The sequence below is a fragment of the Garra rufa genome, chromosome 1 (genome assembly GCF_049309525.1).
Source record: "Garra rufa chromosome 1, GarRuf1.0, whole genome shotgun sequence".
In the NCBI taxonomy this organism is placed as follows: Eukaryota; Metazoa; Chordata; class Actinopteri; order Cypriniformes; family Cyprinidae; genus Garra; species Garra rufa.
In genome coordinates this window covers 88,409,381-88,430,402 of record NC_133361.1, presented here as the reverse complement: position 1 = coordinate 88,430,402, position 21,022 = coordinate 88,409,381, and the positions used below count along the sequence as shown (strand labels likewise).

At 44.9% G+C, this 21,022-nt stretch overlaps 9 non-coding genes across 9 annotated transcripts; 7 read left to right on the top strand and 2 right to left on the bottom strand.

The window, feature by feature from the left end:
- The first annotated feature begins 2,259 nt into the window (after positions 1-2,259).
- Positions 2,260-2,400, top strand: LOC141283621 (U4 spliceosomal RNA). Its single transcript, XR_012338182.1, has one exon. It is a non-coding gene; the product is annotated as a U4 spliceosomal RNA (small nuclear RNA).
- Positions 2,401-3,532: 1,132 nt separating this feature from the next.
- Positions 3,533-3,606, top strand: trnan-guu (transfer RNA asparagine (anticodon GUU)). The gene has a single exon. It is a non-coding gene; the product is annotated as a tRNA-Asn (tRNA).
- Positions 3,607-4,606: 1,000 nt separating this feature from the next.
- trnas-gcu (transfer RNA serine (anticodon GCU)) lies at positions 4,607-4,688 on the bottom strand. The gene has a single exon. It is a non-coding gene; the product is annotated as a tRNA-Ser (tRNA).
- A 463-nt stretch (positions 4,689-5,151) lies between these two features.
- Positions 5,152-5,292, top strand: LOC141283614 (U4 spliceosomal RNA). The gene has a single exon (XR_012338181.1). It is a non-coding gene; the product is annotated as a U4 spliceosomal RNA (small nuclear RNA).
- Positions 5,293-6,424: 1,132 nt separating this feature from the next.
- On the top strand, positions 6,425-6,498 carry trnan-guu (transfer RNA asparagine (anticodon GUU)). The gene has a single exon. It is a non-coding gene; the product is annotated as a tRNA-Asn (tRNA).
- A 1,545-nt stretch (positions 6,499-8,043) lies between these two features.
- Positions 8,044-8,184, top strand: LOC141283902 (U4 spliceosomal RNA). The gene has a single exon (XR_012338274.1). It is a non-coding gene; the product is annotated as a U4 spliceosomal RNA (small nuclear RNA).
- A 1,132-nt stretch (positions 8,185-9,316) lies between these two features.
- trnan-guu (transfer RNA asparagine (anticodon GUU)) lies at positions 9,317-9,390 on the top strand. The gene has a single exon. It is a non-coding gene; the product is annotated as a tRNA-Asn (tRNA).
- A 1,545-nt stretch (positions 9,391-10,935) lies between these two features.
- On the top strand, positions 10,936-11,076 carry LOC141283891 (U4 spliceosomal RNA). The gene has a single exon (XR_012338263.1). It is a non-coding gene; the product is annotated as a U4 spliceosomal RNA (small nuclear RNA).
- Positions 11,077-16,680: 5,604 nt separating this feature from the next.
- On the bottom strand, positions 16,681-16,762 carry trnas-gcu (transfer RNA serine (anticodon GCU)). The gene has a single exon. It is a non-coding gene; the product is annotated as a tRNA-Ser (tRNA).
- Between the last annotated feature and the right edge of the window lie 4,260 nt (positions 16,763-21,022).

Here is a 21,022-nt window from a genome sequence, read left to right as displayed (position 1 = left end):
TACCGTAGCGGGGACCCGTCACATATCACTGAGGGCTGTTATCAGTTGTTTTTGGTTCACTCACAGCAGATGCAGGAGGGTTTGAGCCCTGGCGTTGTGGCAGCGGCCGGAGAGCTCTCACAGGAGGAGGAGGGTGAGCTGGGCCCACAGGTTTTGGTGGTTGTGGCGCCTGCCGTTTTTTAGTTGATAGCTGGGGGCTTGCAGCAAAAGAGTGGGAGAGTCTGGTTCCAGCATATACCAGTTCCTCCATTTTCTGTGAGAAGCTTAGAAGTGGAGATGCTGGAGAGAGGGATAATGTGTCTGGTGAATGGAGCTCTGGCTCTGGAGTTTCCGGTGGCTGGAAAATGTTGTTGTCCTGGCTTCTCTGACTGTTTACCAGAAAGTCGTCCTTCGGTGTTGAGTCTGTCTGTGATAAGCTCTGTGGGCAGGGCTCAGCCAGGAAAGTGTCCATGAGCAGTGCTTGTTGTGGCTGCGTGGCGTTGTCAGTGTCCTTGTTGGTTGTGTTGGCCACATGATGACTCTGAAGCTGATAGGATGTCCTGTCGTCACTTTGTCCAAGTGTGTGTGTGCCATTCATGTTGGGTAGACTCACACATTCTACTGAGGGATGCCGGAGTGAAAAATAGATATTGTCCTTAAGCACTCTCGCACCAAGTTTGTTTGGGTGAAGGCCGTCCAGTTTGAACAGTTGTCTATGGCCCCAGAAAAGATTGAAGTTGTCAATGAAGTTGACTCCTTTTAGACTGCAGGTTCTTTGTAGCCAGGTATTCAGTCCGAGCAACCGTGAAAACATGTTAGTTCCCCTTGCTGGGAGTGGTCCACTGATGAACGACTGAATTTCAAGTCTTTGAAGTGTTTCAATGAGTTCACCGAAATCCTTCTTTAGGAGTTCTGACTGCTCTTTCCGAATATCGTTCTTTCCCACATGGATGATGATTCGATTTGCAGTCTTGTGCTTCATTAGAATGTTCGGAAGTTCTTTGTTCACATCAGAGACGGTTGCTTGAGGACAACAGCATGTAGTTGTAGTTCTGCTACTGATATTTCTGATAATGGAGTCCCCCACTATCAGAGTCCTGGGCTCGGCTGAACTCTGAGCTGAGTGCCGCTGTCTGCTCGACCTTGCGCGCCTGTTTATAGCAATGTTAGCAGTTGGCTGACATGATATATGTTCAGTCACATTTGGGGATTCCTCACCCACATTCATTAATGCATCAAATCTGTTTTCTAGCTGTATAGGGGGTGGTAAAACAACAGTTTTTGCAAGCCTTGTCATAGCCATATCTGGGGTAGAGGATGATACCGCAGCAATACGAGATACTCTTGACAGTCTGATGTCTCGAGTGCCTTTGGGTCTCGCTCCCTGTTTTTGCCATTGATTTGTGTGTCGATCAGTTTTGGCTTGTTCCTCTACATTTCTAAACTGTCGATATTGACTAGATTCACAGGACTCACCGGCTGTATGCTGAGGGGGTCCGTGATGATGATCTTCTGTGTGTTCCGCCTGTTTTGGGAGTCCAGCAAGTAACTTTGTTTCTAAAATCACAATCCTTTGTAGAAGTCTGTGGCAGTTTGTGCAGCAAGTAGATTCCAGAAGAGGCATTTTCTTTCTTGTCTGTTGAAAGTAGGCAGCTGTGTTTTCCCGTCTCCGGAATGTAAACTGCTGGCAGTGGGAGGCAAAAAGTCTCCTTTTTTCGTGATATTTGTATCAAAAATGTGTTGTATGAGCACTGTGCTCATCTGCTGAAGTTAAATATTTGAAAAATCGGAGAAAAGTTCAAAAGCAGGGAGCAAAGCGCGGAGCAGTAAGCAAAAGCGTCCGAACAGTAGCAAAGCCGGAAGCAAAAGTAGTAGAGAACTCAAAGAACTGAACTGAGTGTGTTAGATAAGGAGGACACACAAAAAGTTCAGCATGGGGTCCCCAGGACCTAGATTATGGTCCAGTGCTAAAGGAACCGAACGACAAGGATGGGATTAGCAGTCCATCGCCTTAACCACTCGGCCTCCCCGCCCCCTTGCTGACTGAGAGAGGCCATGCTGCGGACCTTTTCAGCTGCTGCTGCTGTGCTTTCAGCAGGCTGTTTTGAGCACAGAGGGAATAGTGAATGAGCCGTCTTTTACACACCTCTAATCTGTTCCGTAGAAACACGGTGCAGCAACCCGTGCCAGGAGACTGTTTGTGCGGCAGTTTAAAGCTTGCTACCACCTTGTCGGTTCACATCCACGTAGGTGCCTGCAAAGGTCACGACCATCGCCGGCATTCTTTCGCAGAGGCAATATTGTAGCCTATGAGGTTTATCCGAGGCGCGATCATTGCTGGTTGAAAACTTTACCCAATACCCCGCCAGGATGACTTGAAATACAGTCAGCTTTGGCAATTTTTGCTAGCCTCTCTGGAGGCTTAGAGTATTGTTGAGAAAAAATAGCCTTGTTTCGTTTAGGTTTTGTTTCTCGTCGAAAAGGTGTCTGCTGATGATTGAGCGCCAGAGCCAGAAGGCTTGTTGTTTTGTAAATATGTCCTCAAGACGGGTATCATTAAACTGCAGCGCAATTACAGCTCACCGTTACCCATCGTAAACAGGTTGGGCCTGTCTGGTCCGGTGGGCTCTCAGTGGCGCTAAAGCTTCCAGTGCATGTCGAGCACAATGTATTAGCCTTCCACCGCCTTACCCGCTGGACCACCTCGTCATCTTGCGTGGTTTCTTTGTTTAACACTCCTGAACCATGTGCATGTGGATGCCTTCTTCGTCTTTTGTTTCAGCCGCCGAGGGCCTGTTTTCCACTGAGGCCCTGCGTCAAACTCCCTATGAGACACAATCGAACGTTAGTAGTAACCTCCGATTACGGCCGAATGTGGATTCTGCTCGGACGACGGGGCACCGGTACATCCTTTGTAGCTTTGGCTTGTTAGCCAAACGCTACAGCAGTTTGCCATTTCCCATGAAATCATCCTTGATTTCCTTAAGAAAGGTGCCCCAAATTGGTGGAAAATCACATCTCAACCATACGCTGTCCAAAGCATTGACCCGCCTTCACGCGGCAAAACAGAACGTGTTGTTGGCCCGCACTGCTGGGTCAAACTGCGCTTCCCAAAAACAGATTGGGTCAAAACCGACAGAAGAAAACTCTAAGCCTGCTCTAAGCCCTACCCACGGGGAGGGCTCGACAGTCTCGCACAACGCGAGAGCCTCCGTTTCGCCTGTGTAATTTGGGGGCCGATGAAAACTGGGTCCGACCCGGTGAAGAAGCCCACGACCAGCCCGGCTAGCTCAGTCGGTAGAACATGAGACTCTTAATCTCAGGGTCGTGGGTTCGAGCCCCACGTTGGGCGGCTCTGTTGACTCTCTTTTTTCTCAAAAGGGTGGCGGGCTCCAGCGTGCCCATTCGCCGCGCAGGCTGAGTGGATTTTGCGAGCTCCGGAAACATCTTTCAAAACAGATGTCGCTGTTAGTGCGAGCAATATTAATCCCTATCGCTAACCCTAACCCTTGCTTTTACACCGGTGATCCGGCGGCAGCAAGCAACAGCGGCTGTCTCTGTGGCGCAATCGGTTAGCGCGTTCGGCTGTTAACCGAAAGGTTGGTGGTTCGAGCCCACCCAGGGACGTGTGAAATGCCGGAGTTTTGCACGCGCGTCAGGTGTCCACTAACGCCTATGCCATTCTTAGGGTTGCGAGGCACAGCTTTCTCAGGGCGTTTATCTTGTGCACCTTCAATAAGCTGGCTTGTTTTAAAAGAACTCAGCGGCGGGCATTTGGTGAACATTTTCACCAGCTCGAGTAGTTTGCTGTGGCATGTGGATGCCTTCTTTACTGATGATCTGTCTCTGGGGCTCATCTAGTTGACATAGTATCCGCTGACATTCGGCTGAAGGTGCTGATCCACCATCTGCTCTTGGTACGGACTGGAACCGGGGGACTGTAGTGACCATCAGATCGGAATACAGAATGGATCTGGTGGCTACGGTGACCTCAGAATAAGAAGAAACAGACTAATATTAATGTAGATGCAAAAGTTCCATGTTGCCACAAAGTCAATACCCAATACCCCACCGGGATGACTTGAAATACAGTCAGCATCGGCAATTTTTGCCAGTCTCTCTGGAGGCTTGTTGAGAAAGATAGTCTTGCTTCGTTTTGTTTCCTTTTATTGGCGTGGCTGGTTGTTGGTCCTCGTCAAAGAGGTGTCCACCGATCATAGCGTGCCGGAGCCAGAAGACTCGTTGTTTTGTCAATATGTTCTCAAGACTTTGCGGCAGGTATCAATAAACTACAGCACAATCACAGCTCGCCACTACCCATCGTAAACAGGTTGGGCCTGTCTGTTCCGGTGGGCTCTCAGTGGTGCTAAAGCATCAAATGAAGAGGATGGGATTCGAACCCACACAAACCAAGGCGTGCCGAGCACAACGGGCTAGCCTTGCATCGCCTTAACCACTCGACCACCTTTCGTTTCGCGCGGTCCTTTTGTTTAACACTCCCGATTCAGACCACCAGCTCATCAGTAGAGCGCTCAGTGAACTGAACTGAGTGTGTCAGATAGGGAAGACTCACAAAAATTGCAGAGTGGGGTCCCCAGGACCGAGGATCACTGCTAAATGTACCGAACGACGAGGATGGGATTCGAACCCACGCGTGCAGAGCACAATGGATTAGCAGTCCATCGCCTTAACCACTCGGCCACCTCGTCGTATTACGTGGCGTCTTTTATTTAGCACTCGCGATTGAGATCATCAGCTCATTAGTAGAGAACTCAAAGAACTGAACTGAGTGTGTTAGATAAGGAGGACACACAAAAAGTTCAGCATGGGGTCCCCAGGACCTAGATTATGGTCCAGTGCTAAAGGAACCGAACGACAAGGATGGGATTAGCAGTCCATCGCCTTAACCACTCGGCCTCCCCGCCCCCTTGCTGACTGAGAGAGGCCATGCTGCGGACCTTTTCAGCTGCTGCTGCTGTGCTTTCAGCAGGCTGTTTTGAGCACAGAGGGAATAGTGAATGAGCCGTCTTTTACACACCTCTAATCTGTTCCGTAGAAACACGGTGCAGCAACCCGTGCCAGGAGACTGTTTGTGCGGCAGTTTAAAGCTTGCTACCACCTTGTCGGTTCACATCCACGTAGGTGCCTGCAAAGGTCACGACCATCGCCGGCATTCTTTCGCAGAGGCAATATTGTAGCCTATGAGGTTTATCCGAGGCGCGATCATTGCTGGTTGAAAACTTTACCCAATACCCCGCCAGGATGACTTGAAATACAGTCAGCTTTGGCAATTTTTGCTAGCCTCTCTGGAGGCTTAGAGTATTGTTGAGAAAAAATAGCCTTGTTTCGTTTAGGTTTTGTTTCTCGTCGAAAAGGTGTCTGCTGATGATTGAGCGCCAGAGCCAGAAGGCTTGTTGTTTTGTAAATATGTCCTCAAGACGGGTATCATTAAACTGCAGCACAATTACAGCTCACCGTTACCCATCGTAAACAGGTTGGGCCTGTCTGGTCCGGTGGGCTCTCAGTGGCGCTAAAGCTTCCAGTGCATGTCGAGCACAATGTATTAGCCTTCCACCGCCTTACCCGCTGGACCACCTCGTCATCTTGCGTGGTTTCTTTGTTTAACACTCCTGAACCATGTGCATGTGGATGCCTTCTTCGTCTTTTGTTTCAGCCGCCGAGGGCCTGTTTTCCACTGAGGCCCTGCGTCAAACTCCCTATGAGACACAATCGAACGTTAGTAGTAACCTCCGATTACGGCCGAATGTGGATTCTGCTCGGACGACGGGGCACCGGTACATCCTTTGTAGCTTTGGCTTGTTAGCCAAACGCTACAGCAGTTTGCCATTTTCCATGAAATCATCCTTGATTTCCTTAAGAAAGGTGCCCCAAATTGGTGGAAAATCACATCTCAACCATACGCTGTCCAAAGCATTGACCCGCCTTCACGCGGCAAAACAGAACGTGTTGTTGGCCCGCACTGCTGGGTCAAACTGCGCTTCCCAAAAACAGATTGGGTCAAAACCGACAGAAGAAAACTCTAAGCCTGCTCTAAGCCCTACCCACGGGGAGGGCTCGACAGTCTCGCACAACGCGAGAGCCTCCGTTTCGCCTGTGTAATTTGGGGGCCGATGAAAACTGGGTCCGACCCGGTGAAGAAGCCCACGACCAGCCCGGCTAGCTCAGTCGGTAGAACATGAGACTCTTAATCTCAGGGTCGTGGGTTCGAGCCCCACGTTGGGCGGCTCTGTTGACTCTCTTTCTTCTCAAAAGGGTGGCGGGCTCCAGCGTGCCCATTCGCCGCGCAGGCTGAGTGGATTTTGCGAGCTCCGGAAACATCTTTCAAAACAGATGTCGCTGTTAGTGCGAGCAATATTAATCCCTATCGCTAACCCTAACCCTTGCTTTTACACCGGTGATCCGGCGGCAGCAAGCAACAGCGGCTGTCTCTGTGGCGCAATCGGTTAGCGTGTTCGGCTGTTAACCGAAAGGTTGGTGGTTCGAGCCCACCCAGGGACGTGTGAAATGCCGGAGTTTTGCACGCGCGTCAGGTGTCCACTAACGCCTATGCCATTCTTAGGGTTGCGAGGCACAGCTTTCTCAGGGCGTTTATCTTGTGCACCTTCAATAAGCTGGCTTGTTTTAAAAGAACTCAGCGGCGGGCATTTGGTGAACATTTTCACCAGCTCGAGTAGTTTGCTGTGGCATGTGGATGCCTTCTTTACTGATGATCTGTCTCTGGGGCTCATCTAGTTGACATAGTATCCGCTGACATTCGGCTGAAGGTGCTGATCCACCATCTGCTCTTGGTACGGACTGGAACCGGGGGACTGTAGTGACCATCAGATCGGAATACAGAATGGATCTGGTGGCTACGGTGACCTCAGAATAAGAAGAAACAGACTAATATTAATGTAGATGCAAAAGTTCCATGTTGCCACAAAGTCAATACCCAATACCCCACCGGGATGACTTGAAATACAGTCAGCATCGGCAATTTTTGCCAGTCTCTCTGGAGGCTTGTTGAGAAAGATAGTCTTGCTTCGTTTTGTTTCCTTTTATTGGCGTGGCTGGTTGTTGGTCCTCGTCAAAGAGGTGTCCACCGATCATAGCGTGCCGGAGCCAGAAGACTCGTTGTTTTGTCAATATGTTCTCAAGACTTTGCGGCAGGTATCAATAAACTACAGCACAATCACAGCTCGCCGCTACCCATCGTAAACAGGTTGGGCCTGTCTGTTCCGGTGGGCTCTCAGTGGTGCTAAAGCATCAAATGAAGAGGATGGGATTCGAACCCACACAAACCAAGGCGTGCCGAGCACAACGGGCTAGCCTTGCATCGCCTTAACCACTCGACCACCTTTCGTTTCGCGCGGTCCTTTTGTTTAACACTCCCGATTCAGACCACCAGCTCATCAGTAGAGCGCTCAGTGAACTGAACTGAGTGTGTCAGATAGGGAAGACACACAAAAATTGCAGAGTGGGGTCCCCAGGACCGAGGATCACTGCTAAATGTACCGAACGACGAGGATGGGATTCGAACCCACGCGTGCAGAGCACAATGGATTAGCAGTCCATCGCCTTAACCACTCGGCCTCCTCGTCGTATTACGTGGCGTCTTTTATTTAGCACTCGCGATTGAGATCATCAGCTCATTAGTAGAGAACTCAAAGAACTGAACTGAGTGTGTTAGATAAGGAGGACACACAAAAAGTTCAGCATGGGGTCCCCAGGACCTAGATTATGGTCCAGTGCTAAAGGAACCGAACGACAAGGATGGGATTAGCAGTCCATCGCCTTAACCACTCGGCCTCCCCGCCCCCTTGCTGACTGAGAGAGGCCATGCTGCGGACCTTTTCAGCTGCTGCTGCTGTGCTTTCAGCAGGCTGTTTTGAGCACAGAGGGAATAGTGAATGAGCCGTCTTTTACACACCTCTAATCTGTTCCGTAGAAACACGGTGCAGCAACCCGTGCCAGGAGACTGTTTGTGCGGCAGTTTAAAGCTTGCTACCACCTTGTCGGTTCACATCCACGTAGGTGCCTGCAAAGGTCACGACCGTCGCCGGCATTCTTTCGCAGAGGCAATATTGTAGCCTATGAGGTTTATCCGAGGCGCGATCATTGCTGGTTGAAAACTTTACCCAATACCCCGCCAGGATGACTTGACATACAGTCAGCTTTGGCAATTTTTGCTAGCCTCTCTGGAGGCTTAGAGTATTGTTGAGAAAAAATAGCCTTGTTTCGTTTAGGTTTTGTTTCTCGTCGAAAAGGTGTCTGCTGATGATTGAGCGCCAGAGCCAGAAGGCTTGTTGTTTTGTAAATATGTCCTCAAGACGGGTATCATTAAACTGCAGCGCAATTACAGCTCACCGTTACCCATCGTAAACAGGTTGGGCCTGTCTGGTCCGGTGGGCTCTCAGTGGCGCTAAAGCTTCCAGTGCATGTCGAGCACAATGTATTAGCCTTCCACCGCCTTACCCGCTGGACCACCTCGTCATCTTGCGTGGTTTCTTTGTTTAACACTCCTGAACCATGTGCATGTGGATGCCTTCTTCGTCTTTTGTTTCAGCCGCCGAGGGCCTGTTTTCCACTGAGGCCCTGCGTCAAACTCCCTATGAGACACAATCGAACGTTAGTAGTAACCTCCGATTACGGCCGAATGTGGATTCTGCTCGGACGACGGGGCACCGGTACATCCTTTGTAGCTTTGGCTTGTTAGCCAAACGCTACAGCAGTTTGCCATTTCCCATGAAATCATCCTTGATTTCCTTAAGAAAGGTGCCCCAAATTGGTGGAAAATCACATCTCAACCATACGCTGTCCAAAGCATTGACCCGCCTTCACGCGGCAAAACAGAACGTGTTGTTGGCCCGCACTGCTGGGTCAAACTGCGCTTCCCAAAAACAGATTGGGTCAAAACCGACAGAAGAAAACTCTAAGCCTGCTCTAAGCCCTACCCACGGGGAGGGCTCGACAGTCTCGCACAACGCGAGAGCCTCCGTTTCGCCTGTGTAATTTGGGGGCCGATGAAAACTGGGTCCGACCCGGTGAAGAAGCCCACGACCAGCCCGGCTAGCTCAGTCGGTAGAACATGAGACTCTTAATCTCAGGGTCGTGGGTTCGAGCCCCACGTTGGGCGGCTCTGTTGACTCTCTTTTTTCTCAAAAGGGTGGCGGGCTCCAGCGTGCCCATTCGCCGCGCAGGCTGAGTGGATTTTGCGAGCTCCGGAAACATCTTTCAAAACAGATGTCGCTGTTAGTGCGAGCAATATTAATCCCTATCGCTAACCCTAACCCTTGCTTTTACACCGGTGATCCGGCGGCAGCAAGCAACAGCGGCTGTCTCTGTGGCGCAATCGGTTAGCGCGTTCGGCTGTTAACCGAAAGGTTGGTGGTTCGAGCCCACCCAGGGACGTGTGAAATGCCGGAGTTTTGCACGCGCGTCAGGTGTCCACTAACGCCTATGCCATTCTTAGGGTTGCGAGGCACAGCTTTCTCAGGGCGTTTATCTTGTGCACCTTCAATAAGCTGGCTTGTTTTAAAAGAACTCAGCGGCGGGCATTTGGTGAACATTTTCACCAGCTCGAGTAGTTTGCTGTGGCATGTGGATGCCTTCTTTACTGATGATCTGTCTCTGGGGCTCATCTAGTTGACATAGTATCCGCTGACATTCGGCTGAAGGTGCTGATCCACCATCTGCTCTTGGTACGGACTGGAACCGGGGGACTGTAGTGACCATCAGATCGGAATACAGAATGGATCTGGTGGCTACGGTGACCTCAGAATAAGAAGAAACAGACTAATATTAATGTAGATGCAAAAGTTCCATGTTGCCACAAAGTCAATACCCAATACCCCACCGGGATGACTTGAAATACAGTCAGCATCGGCAATTTTTGCCAGTCTCTCTGGAGGCTTGTTGAGAAAGATAGTCTTGCTTCGTTTTGTTTCCTTTTATTGGCGTGGCTGGTTGTTGGTCCTCGTCAAAGAGGTGTCCACCGATCATAGCGTGCCGGAGCCAGAAGACTCGTTGTTTTGTCAATATGTTCTCAAGACTTTGCGGCAGGTATCAATAAACTACAGCACAATCACAGCTCGCCGCTACCCATCGTAAACAGGTTGGGCCTGTCTGTTCCGGTGGGCTCTCAGTGGTGCTAAAGCATCAAATGAAGAGGATGGGATTCGAACCCACACAAACCAAGGCGTGCCGAGCACAACGGGCTAGCCTTGCATCGCCTTAACCACTCGACCACCTTTCGTTTCGCGCGGTCCTTTTGTTTAACACTCCCGATTCAGACCACCAGCTCATCAGTAGAGCGCTCAGTGAACTGAACTGAGTGTGTCAGATAGGGAAGACACACAAAAATTGCAGAGTGGGGTCCCCAGGACCGAGGATCACTGCTAAATGTACCGAACGACGAGGATGGGATTCGAACCCACGCGTGCAGAGCACAATGGATTAGCAGTCCATCGCCTTAACCACTCGGCCTCCTCGTCGTATTACGTGGCGTCTTTTATTTAGCACTCGCGATTGAGATCATCAGCTCATTAGTAGAGAACTCAAAGAACTGAACTGAGTGTGTTAGATAAGGAGGACACACAAAAAGTTCAGCATGGGGTCCCCAGGACCTAGATTATGGTCCAGTGCTAAAGGAACCGAACGACAAGGATGGGATTAGCAGTCCATCGCCTTAACCACTCGGCCTCCCCGCCCCCTTGCTGACTGAGAGAGGCCATGCTGCGGACCTTTTCAGCTGCTGCTGCTGTGCTTTCAGCAGGCTGTTTTGAGCACAGAGGGAATAGTGAATGAGCCGTCTTTTACACACCTCTAATCTGTTCCGTAGAAACACGGTGCAGCAACCCGTGCCAGGAGACTGTTTGTGCGGCAGTTTAAAGCTTGCTACCACCTTGTCGGTTCACATCCACGTAGGTGCCTGCAAAGGTCACGACCGTCGCCGGCATTCTTTCGCAGAGGCAATATTGTAGCCTATGAGGTTTATCCGAGGCGCGATCATTGCTGGTTGAAAACTTTACCCAATACCCCGCCAGGATGACTTGACATACAGTCAGCTTTGGCAATTTTTGCTAGCCTCTCTGGAGGCTTAGAGTATTGTTGAGAAAAAATAGCCTTGTTTCGTTTAGGTTTTGTTTCTCGTCGAAAAGGTGTCTGCTGATGATTGAGCGCCAGAGCCAGAAGGCTTGTTGTTTTGTAAATATGTCCTCAAGACGGGTATCATTAAACTGCAGCGCAATTACAGCTCACCGTTACCCATCGTAAACAGGTTGGGCCTGTCTGGTCCGGTGGGCTCTCAGTGGCGCTAAAGCTTCCAGTGCATGTCGAGCACAATGTATTAGCCTTCCACCGCCTTACCCGCTGGACCACCTCGTCATCTTGCGTGGTTTCTTTGTTTAACACTCCTGAACCATGTGCATGTGGATGCCTTCTTCGTCTTTTGTTTCAGCCGCCGAGGGCCTGTTTTCCACTGAGGCCCTGCGTCAAACTCCCTATGAGACACAATCGAACGTTAGTAGTAACCTCCGATTACGGCCGAATGTGGATTCTGCTCGGACGACGGGGCACCGGTACATCCTTTGTAGCTTTGGCTTGTTAGCCAAACGCTACAGCAGTTTGCCATTTCCCATGAAATCATCCTTGATTTCCTTAAGAAAGGTGCCCCAAATTGGTGGAAAATCACATCTCAACCATACGCTGTCCAAAGCATTGACCCGCCTTCACGCGGCAAAACAGAACGTGTTGTTGGCCCGCACTGCTGGGTCAAACTGCGCTTCCCAAAAACAGATTGGGTCAAAACCGACAGAAGAAAACTCTAAGCCTGCTCTAAGCCCTACCCACGGGGAGGGCTCGACAGTCTCGCACAACGCGAGAGCCTCCGTTTCGCCTGTGTAATTTGGGGGCCGATGAAAACTGGGTCCGACCCGGTGAAGAAGCCCACGACCAGCCCGGCTAGCTCAGTCGGTAGAACATGAGACTCTTAATCTCAGGGTCGTGGGTTCGAGCCCCACGTTGGGCGGCTCTGTTGACTCTCTTTCTTCCCAAAAGGGTGGCGGGCTCCAGCGTGCCCATTCGCCGCGCAGGCTGAGTGGATTTTGCGAGCTCCGGAAACATCTTTCAAAACAGATGTCGCTGTTAGTGCGAGCAATATTAATCCCTATCGCTAACCCTAACCCTTGCTTTTACACCGGTGATCCGGCGGCAGCAAGCAACAGCGGCTGTCTCTGTGGCGCCAGCTGCCGAAGGATAGTCCGACATTATTTTGGAAATGTCGAGCAATGTTGAACTGTGCAGCCAATCACGTCGAAGCACTATAACATTTGGGCCAATCGCGTCGAAGCGCTTCAACATTTCCAGCCAATCATAAAGCGTTTTCTTAACATTTTCGACATTTGACCAATCAGAGTAGAAGAGAATGTCGACGGCACGTTTTCGCGTATTGCCGCTAGGCGGAGGAGTCAGCGTTCTAGTCAGGTGTCAATCAAGCTGCCGAACCGAGCCGAAGGTGTACGAAAGAATGACACATCCTCAGGGGGCGTGTCAGAGGTCAAAAATACTTGTTTGAATACTTATTTAATATTTCATTTTATTTATTTAATATTCATTACTGTATTGTTGGAATAATTGTAAAATAAAAACAAACTGGGAAGTTATTGCTTTTTGTTTATTACTTTTGTTTTTATTTCTTTTTTCATTTATTGTTGTTTGAAAAATTATTCAATATTTAATTTCATTTATTTAATATTCATTACCATTCTGTTGGCACAATTGCAAAATAAAAACAAATTTGCTAATTATTTTTTGTTTTTTACTTTTATTTTCATTTTATTTCCCTTTTCATTTATTGTTCTTTGAATACCTAGTTAATATATAATTTTATTTGTTTAATATTCATTACCATTCTGTTGGCACAACTGCAAAACAAAAACAAACTGGCAAATTATAGCTTTATGTTTTTTAGTTTTATTTTAATTTAATTTGCCTTTTCATTTATTGTTGTTTGAATACCTAATTCATATTTAATTTTATTTATTTAATATTCATTACTGTATTGTTGGAATAATTGTAAAATAAAAACAAACGGGGAAGTTATTGCTTTTTGTTTATTACTTTTATTTTCATATTTGCCTTTTCATTTATTGTTGTTTGAAAAATTATTCAATATTTAATTTGATTTGTTTAATATTCATTACCATTCTGTTGGCACAATTGCAAAATAAAAACAAACGGGGAAGTTATTGCTTTTTGTTTATTACTTTTATTTTCATATTTGCCTTTTCATTTATTGTTGTTTGAAAAATTATTCAATATTTAATTTGATTTGTTTAATATTCATTACCATTCTGTTGGCACAATTGCAAAATAAAAACAAACTGGCAAATTATTGCTTTTTGTTTTTTACTTTTATTTTCATTTTATTTGCCTTTTCATTTATTGTTGTTTGAATACCCAATTCATATTTAATTTTGTTTATTTAATATTCATTACTGTATTGTTGGAATAAGTATAAAATAAAAACAACCTGGAAAGTTATTGCTTTTTGTTTTTTACTTTTATTTTCATTTTATTTTCCTTTTCATTTATTGTTGTTTGAAAACTTATTTAATATTTAATTTGATTCATTTAATATTCATTACTGTATTGTTGGAATAATTGTAAAATAAAAACAAACTGGCAAATTATTGCTTTTTGTTTTTTACTTTTACTTTTATTTTCATTTTAATTTATTGTTGTTTGAAAACTTATTTAATATTTAATTTTATTTAATATGCATTACTGTATTGTTGGAATAATTGTAAAACAAAAACAAACTGGGAAATTGTTGCTTTTTGATTTCTGTTTTTATTTTCATTTTATTTCCCTTTTAATTTATTGTTGTTTGAAAACTTATTTAATAGTTAATATAATTGTATTTATTTAAAATTCATTACTGTTCTGTTGGCATGATTGTAAATTAAAAAAATGTTATTATTTTTTTTCTATTTTATTCTAATTACTATCTTTTTTCAATACAAATAACAGATTTGTAAGTGTCTTGAATGAATGTAACATACAAAACTCCTAATCAGAATAAGTAATATCAATTAAACAAGGAATAATATTGCAACCCCACACATGAATGGTCTCAGGATGCTTTACTGTTGGCATGACACAGGACTGATGGTAGCGCTCACCTCACCTATAATATTGTGCTTAATCAGAATAAATAATATTAATACAACAACTACAAAATAATAAGTAATAATAACAACAACATCAACAATACCACAGTTCTATTGGCATTCTTTATTTTTCATGAAAGAATTGTACATATGTACATTTTATTAACCTTAAAAATTGCATTTATTTAATGAAATTAACAATATAATAATAACAATACAAAAAGGTGCCTTTATCTGGATTCGAACCCCAGTCTTGGTGAGCGCCTGCAATAGGAAACAGTGTAATATAAATGCGCGATTTTCACGCACAAAGAAACCTGAAAATGTATCGTAGCGTGCATTCTAAGGAAGTAATATGTTCCAACGTCACATTTCACCCTTTCTTTTCGTCATTTTTTCTCTTTCTTCTTCCCTTTCTCCTTTTCTTCCTTCCCCCTTTTCTTCCCTTCTTCCCCGTCTTTGACTGACTATTGTTCCCCAGCTTTGGCGCAATCGGTTAGCGCGTTCGGCTGTTAACCGAAAGGTTGGTGGTTCGAGCCCACCCAGGGACGTGTGAAATGCCGGAGTTTTGCACGCGCGTCAGGTGTCCACTAACGCCTACACTCAAAAAAATGGTTTTGTGCCATTGTTGGTTTTATTTAAATATTTTATTTTAAAACAACATATATATATTTTGTTGTCCGCCAAAACACTATTGCATTGTGCTTAAATAACTTAAGCTGTTTAATTATCCACTTTACTTAATTATGAATTGTTAAAGTAACGCAAAGGGTTTAATTTCACCATTCAAAAACGGGATGTGACAATTTCTAAAGTATTTGATGAAGACACGTCGTCATGATTGATCATTATTACAGACACCTGATGTTAATAAGCAGAATCACCAAAAGAGGGAAAAAAAAATTAAGCAACCATTATAGTGGTCAATGTTTGCATTAGTTGGGCTCTTGACCCTTAAATCTTCAATGTTAGATTTTGTTTGGCTGCTTTTACTGAGTTATAACAGCTAGACAAGCCAAGAACAAAAGTCATCAAGTAGCACTGACTGTACTTAAAATAGCTATCATCATATAGTGACTTAAGTACTTGACTTAGGTTTTCCTTACAGATTTCAAGAGAACTGTGAACAAAAGATCTGTCAGTTTTGGCTTTATGAGACAGATGAAGAAAGAAAAAAAAAGCTTTTTTGCTTTTAGACACACAGACATGAAGAATCAGTGTGAGAATCACAACAACGGTGACCACCAAAAAACCAAGTTGTAGCCAATCAGAACTCATCCATGACTCCCATCATGCATTGCGACATGAATAAATTATGAGCTCTTTGGCCTATTTTTTAGTAAACCAAAACAAGCTGACTAAACTTAATGGTTTTAAGTTAAAGGACATTGATTACATTGATTTGGTTGGACATTACTATTTCACATTGATTTTCCTAATTCAATTGTGTTGTCTTAACAGAATAATTTTGAAAAGATTGAAAAAAATCCTTATATGTTAATAATAAACAATTTGGTTGTTTGGAACCACTGTCCATAATTGAATTGAGTTAGTTTAAAGAATCATTTTTTTGAGTGTATGCCATTCTTAGGGTTGCGAGGCACAGCTTTCTCAGGGCGTTTATCTTGTGCACCTTCAATAAGCTGGCTTGTTTTAAAAGAACTCAGCGGCGGGCATTTGGTGAACATTTTCACCAGCTCGAGTAGTTTGCTGTGGCATGTGGATGCCTTCTTTACTGATGATCTGTCTCTGGGGCTCATCTAGTTGACATAGTATCCGCTGACATTCGGCTGAAGGTGCTGATCCACCATCTGCTCTTGGTACGGACTGGAACCGGGGGACTGTAGTGACCATCAGATCGGAATACAGAATGGATCTGGTGGCTACGGTGACCTCAGAATAAGAAGAAACAGACTAATATTAATGTAGATGCAAAAGTTCCATGTTGCCACAAAGTCAATACCCAATACCCCACCGGGATGACTTGAAATACAGTCAGCATCGGCAATTTTTGCCAGTCTCTCTGGAGGCTTGTTGAGAAAGGTAGTCTTGCTTCGTTTTGTTTCCTTTTATTGGCGTGGCTGGTTGTTGGTCCTCGTCAAAGAGGTGTCCACCGATCATAGCGTGCCGGAGCCAGAAGACTCGTTGTTTTGTCAATATGTTCTCAAGACTTTGCGGCAGGTATCAATAAACTACAGCACAATCACAGCTCGCCGCTACCCATCGTAAACAGGTTGGGCCTGTCTGTTCCGGTGGGCTCTCAGTGGTGCTAAAGCATCAAATGAAGAGGATGGGATTCGAACCCACACAAACCAAGGCGTGCCGAGCACAACGGGCTAGCCTTGCATCGCCTTAACCACTCGACCACCTTTCGTTTTGCGCGGTCCTTTTGTTTAACACTCCCGATTCAGACCACCAGCTCATCAGTAGAGCGCTCAGTGAACTGAACTGAGTGTGTCAGATAGGGAAGACACACAAAAACTGCAGAGTGGGGTCCCCAGGACCGAGGATCACTGCTAAATTTACCGAACGACGAGGATGGGATTCGAACCCACGCGTGCAGAGCACAATGGATTAGCAGTCCATCGCCTTAACCACTCGGCCACCTCGTCGTATTACGTGGAGTCTTTTATTTAGCACTCGCGATTGAGATCATCAGCTCATTAGTAAGGCAAGGCAAGGCAAGGCAAGGCAAGTTTATTTATATAGCACATTTCATACACAATGGTAATTCAAAGTGCTGTACATAAAAAGGAATTAAAATCACAAAAGCATAAAAATTTAAAATAATAATCACAACAATAAAAACAAAATTAAGAACATTTAAGATGATTTAAAAAAAGAAAAGAAAATGATTTCAAATTAATTAATACAGTAAAATGATTATGCATAAAATAATGCAAACTGTTCGGACGTAGCACAGTGCTCATTCAATAAATGCACAACTAAACAGGTGAGTTTTGAGTCTGCATTTAAATGTGGCTAATGTATTAGCACATCTGATCTCTTCTGGAAGCTGATTCCAACTGCGGGCGGCATAATAGCTAAAAGCGGATTCCCCTTGTTTTGTGTGAACCCTTGATATTACTAACTGACTCGATCCTAGTGATCTGAGTTGTCTGTTAGGTTTATATTCAGTGAGCATATCTGCAATGTATGTAGGTCCTAGGCCATTGAGTGCTTTATAAACAAGTAAAAGTACTTTAAAATCTATCCTAAACATAACTGGAAGCCAGTGTAAGGACCTAAGGACTGGTGTAATATGCTCTGATTTTTTGGTTCTAGTCAGAATCCTGGCAGCAGCGTTCTGTATGAGCTGCAGCTGTCTAATGGTCTTCTTGGGAAGGCCGGTGAGGAGACCATTACAATAGTCTACCCTGCTGGTGATAAAGGCATGAACAAGTTTCTCCAAATCTTGACGGGAAACAAAACATCTAATTCTTGCAATGTTTTTAAGATGATAGTATGCTGATTTAGTTACTGCTTTAACATGACTACTGAAACTGAGGTCTGACTCCAGAATCACACCCAGATTCTTGACTTGATTTTTTGTTTTTTGACCCCTAGTGTCAAGGTACGCATTTACCTTATGAACTTCATCTTTGTTTCCAAATGCAATGACTTCCGTTTTCTCCTTGTTTAACTGTAAAAAGTTTTGGCACATCCAACTGTTAATTTCATCAATGCATTGGCAGAGACAGTCAATGGGGCTGTAGTCATTTGGCGATAAGGCTAGGTAAATATGGGTATCATCTGCATAGCTGTGATATGCAATTTTGTTCTTTCTCATTATTTGACTTAGTGGGAGCATATACAGGCTGAACAACAGCGGCGCTAAAATTGAGCCTTGTGGGACTCCGCATGTCATGGACGTCCACTTAGACTTATGTTCTCCTATACTCACATAATAGCCTCTCCCTTCTAAGTATGACCTGAACCAATTTAGAACCATCCCAGAAAGCCCGACCCAGTTTTCCAGTCTATCTAGCAGAATGTTGTGATCGACAGTGTCGAACGCAGCACTGAGATCTAGTAATACCAGCACTGATATTTTGCCAGAATCTGAATTTAGGCGAATATCATTTATTATCTTTATGAGCGCTGTCTCTGTGCTATGATGTTGTCTGAAGCCAGATTGGAAATGGTCCAGGTATCCATTTGAGTTTATGTAGTGATTCAGCTGATTGAAAACAACCTTTTCAATAATCTTTCCTATAAAAGGAAGATTTGATATTGGTCTATAGCTGCTCAATATGGTGTTATCAAGATTTTTCTTTTTCAGAAGGGGCTTAACGGCTGCAGTTTTCAGGGAGTTTGGAAAAGTCCCAGAAAGAAGTGAGGTGTTCACCACTTTTAAAAGATCTGCTTCTAAACAGCTAAGCACACTTTTGAAAAAAGATGTAGGAAGTGTGTCAAGGGGGCAGGTTGACGATTTGAGGTGCTGTACTGTTTCTTCCAAAATGTTGCTATCTATTTCTTCAAAAGTAGACATAATGACTTCTTTTTGAAATTGCGGTCGAATCTGTCTGACCTCTGCATAACTTGAGGATGTGCTAATTGTCTTTCTGATATTATTGATCTTCTCAGAAAAGAAGGAAGCAAACTCATCGCACTTGCTGTCAGAGAGCAGTTCACTAGGGATCTGACTAGGGGGGTTTGTTAGTCTCTCAACGGTAGCAAAAAGAGTGCGAGTGTTGTTTAAGTTGCTGTTTATAAGGTTTGAGAAGAATGTTTGTCTAGCTTTACTTAGTTCAACATTGAAAGCATGAAGGCTGTCTTTATAGATGCTATAGTGAATTTCAAGTTTTGTCTTCCGCCACATCCGCTCAGCTTTTCTGCATTGTCTTTTTATTATCTGTACTGCTGTTGATTTTCTCCACGGTGATTTCTGTCCAATTATCTTTCTGTTTTTTTATAGGTGCAATGTCATCAATGACATTCTTAACTTTTGAGTTAAAGGAGTCCAGGAGAAAATCAACAGAGTCTGCAGAAATGCTTGGCATTGAAGATATAGCCTTCATAAATAGCACACTCGTGTTATCGTTAATGCATCTCTTCCTGACAGAGACAGATCTAGATTCAGTGGTAGCAGAGATCAATATATCAAAGAAAATACAGAAGTGATCAGATAGTGCTACATCCTTGATAACAGTGGATGAAATGTTTAGACCCTTACTGATGAGTAAATCAAGAGTGTGTCCACGATTGTGTGTAGGCCCATGCACATGCTGAATCAGGTCAAACGTGTTCAAAACTGTTATAATTTCTTTTGTAGTTTTGCTTTCTGCATTGTCTATGTGAACATTAAAATCCCCTGCAATAGCAAAACAGTCAAACTCTGAACAAATCATTGATAGCAGTTCTGTGAACTCTTCAACAAAGGCTGGAGAGTATTTTGGGGGCCTGTAAATAATGATAAACAGAATGCGAGCACCTTTCAGCAGAATCCCTAGATATTCAAAAGACAAGTACTGACCAAATGACACTTGTTTGCATTCATAGACATCTTTAAATAGAGCAGCAACACCACCACCTCTTTTAACAGCTCTGCAGACATTCATGTAAGTGAAATTAGAAGGAATTGCTTCATTTAGGATTGTCGCACTGGAATTGTCTTCTAACCATGTTTCATTTAAAAACATAAAATCCAGGTTGTTTGTGGTTATAAAATCATTGATCAGAAGTGATTTATTTTTTAGTGAGCGAACATTTAAAAATGCTAGCTTGATGGCATCACTTTTTGTCTCTAGAGCAATCTTAGTTTGATGCCTAATAAGCCTCAGATTAGATGTGTGAACTGTACGATTTGAGAGGGCCTTAGACTTTCTATCACATATTAAAACAGAAATAGGGAAAGCTACAGGCACACTGGGTTCCCGCTTGTTTTGTAAACATTCCTGATTGTTGCTGTTACCGTAGCGGGGACCCGTCACATATCACTGAGGGCTGTTATCAGTTGTTTTTGGTTCACTCACAGCAGATGCAGGAGGGTTTGAGCCCTGGCGTTGTGGCAGCGGCCGGAGAGCTCTCACAGGAGGAGGAGGGTGAGCTGGGCCCACAGGTTTTGGTGGTTGTGGCGCCTGCCGTTTTTTAGTTGATAGCTGGGGGCTTGCAGCAAAAGAGTGGGAGAGTCTGGTTCCAGCATATACCAGTTCCTCCATTTTCTGTGAGAAGCTTAGAAGTGGAGATGCTGGAGAGAGGGATAATGTGTCTGGTGAATGGAGCTCTGGCTCTGGAGTTTCCGGTGGCTGGAAAATGTTGTTGTCCTGGCTTCTCTGACTGTTTACCAGAAAGTCGTCCTTCGGTGTTGAGTCTGTCTGTGATAAGCTCTGTGGGCAGGGCTCAGCCAGGAAAGTGTCCATGAGCAGTGCTTGTTGTGGCTGCGTGGCGTTGTCAGTGTCCTTGTTGGTTGTGTTGGCCACATGATGACTCTGAAGCTGATAGGATGTCCTGTCGTCACTTTGTCCAAGTGTGTGTGTGCCATTCATGTTGGGTAGACTCACACATTCTACTGAGGGATGCCGGAGTGAAAAATAGATATTGTCCTTAAGCACTCTCGCACCAAGTTTGTTTGGGTGAAGGCCGTCCAGTTTGAACAGTTGTCTATGGCCCCAGAAAAGATTGAAGTTGTCAATGAAGTTGACTCCTTTTAGACTGCAGGTTCTTTGTAGCCAGGTATTCAGTCCGAGCAACCGTGAAAACATGTTAGTTCCCCTTGCTGGGAGTGGTCCACTGATGAACGACTGAATTTCAAGTCTTTGAAGTGTTTCAATGAGTTCACCGAAATCCTTCTTTAGGAGTTCTGACTGCTCTTTCCGAATATCGTTCTTTCCCACATGGATGATGATTCGATTTGCAGTCTTGTGCTTCAT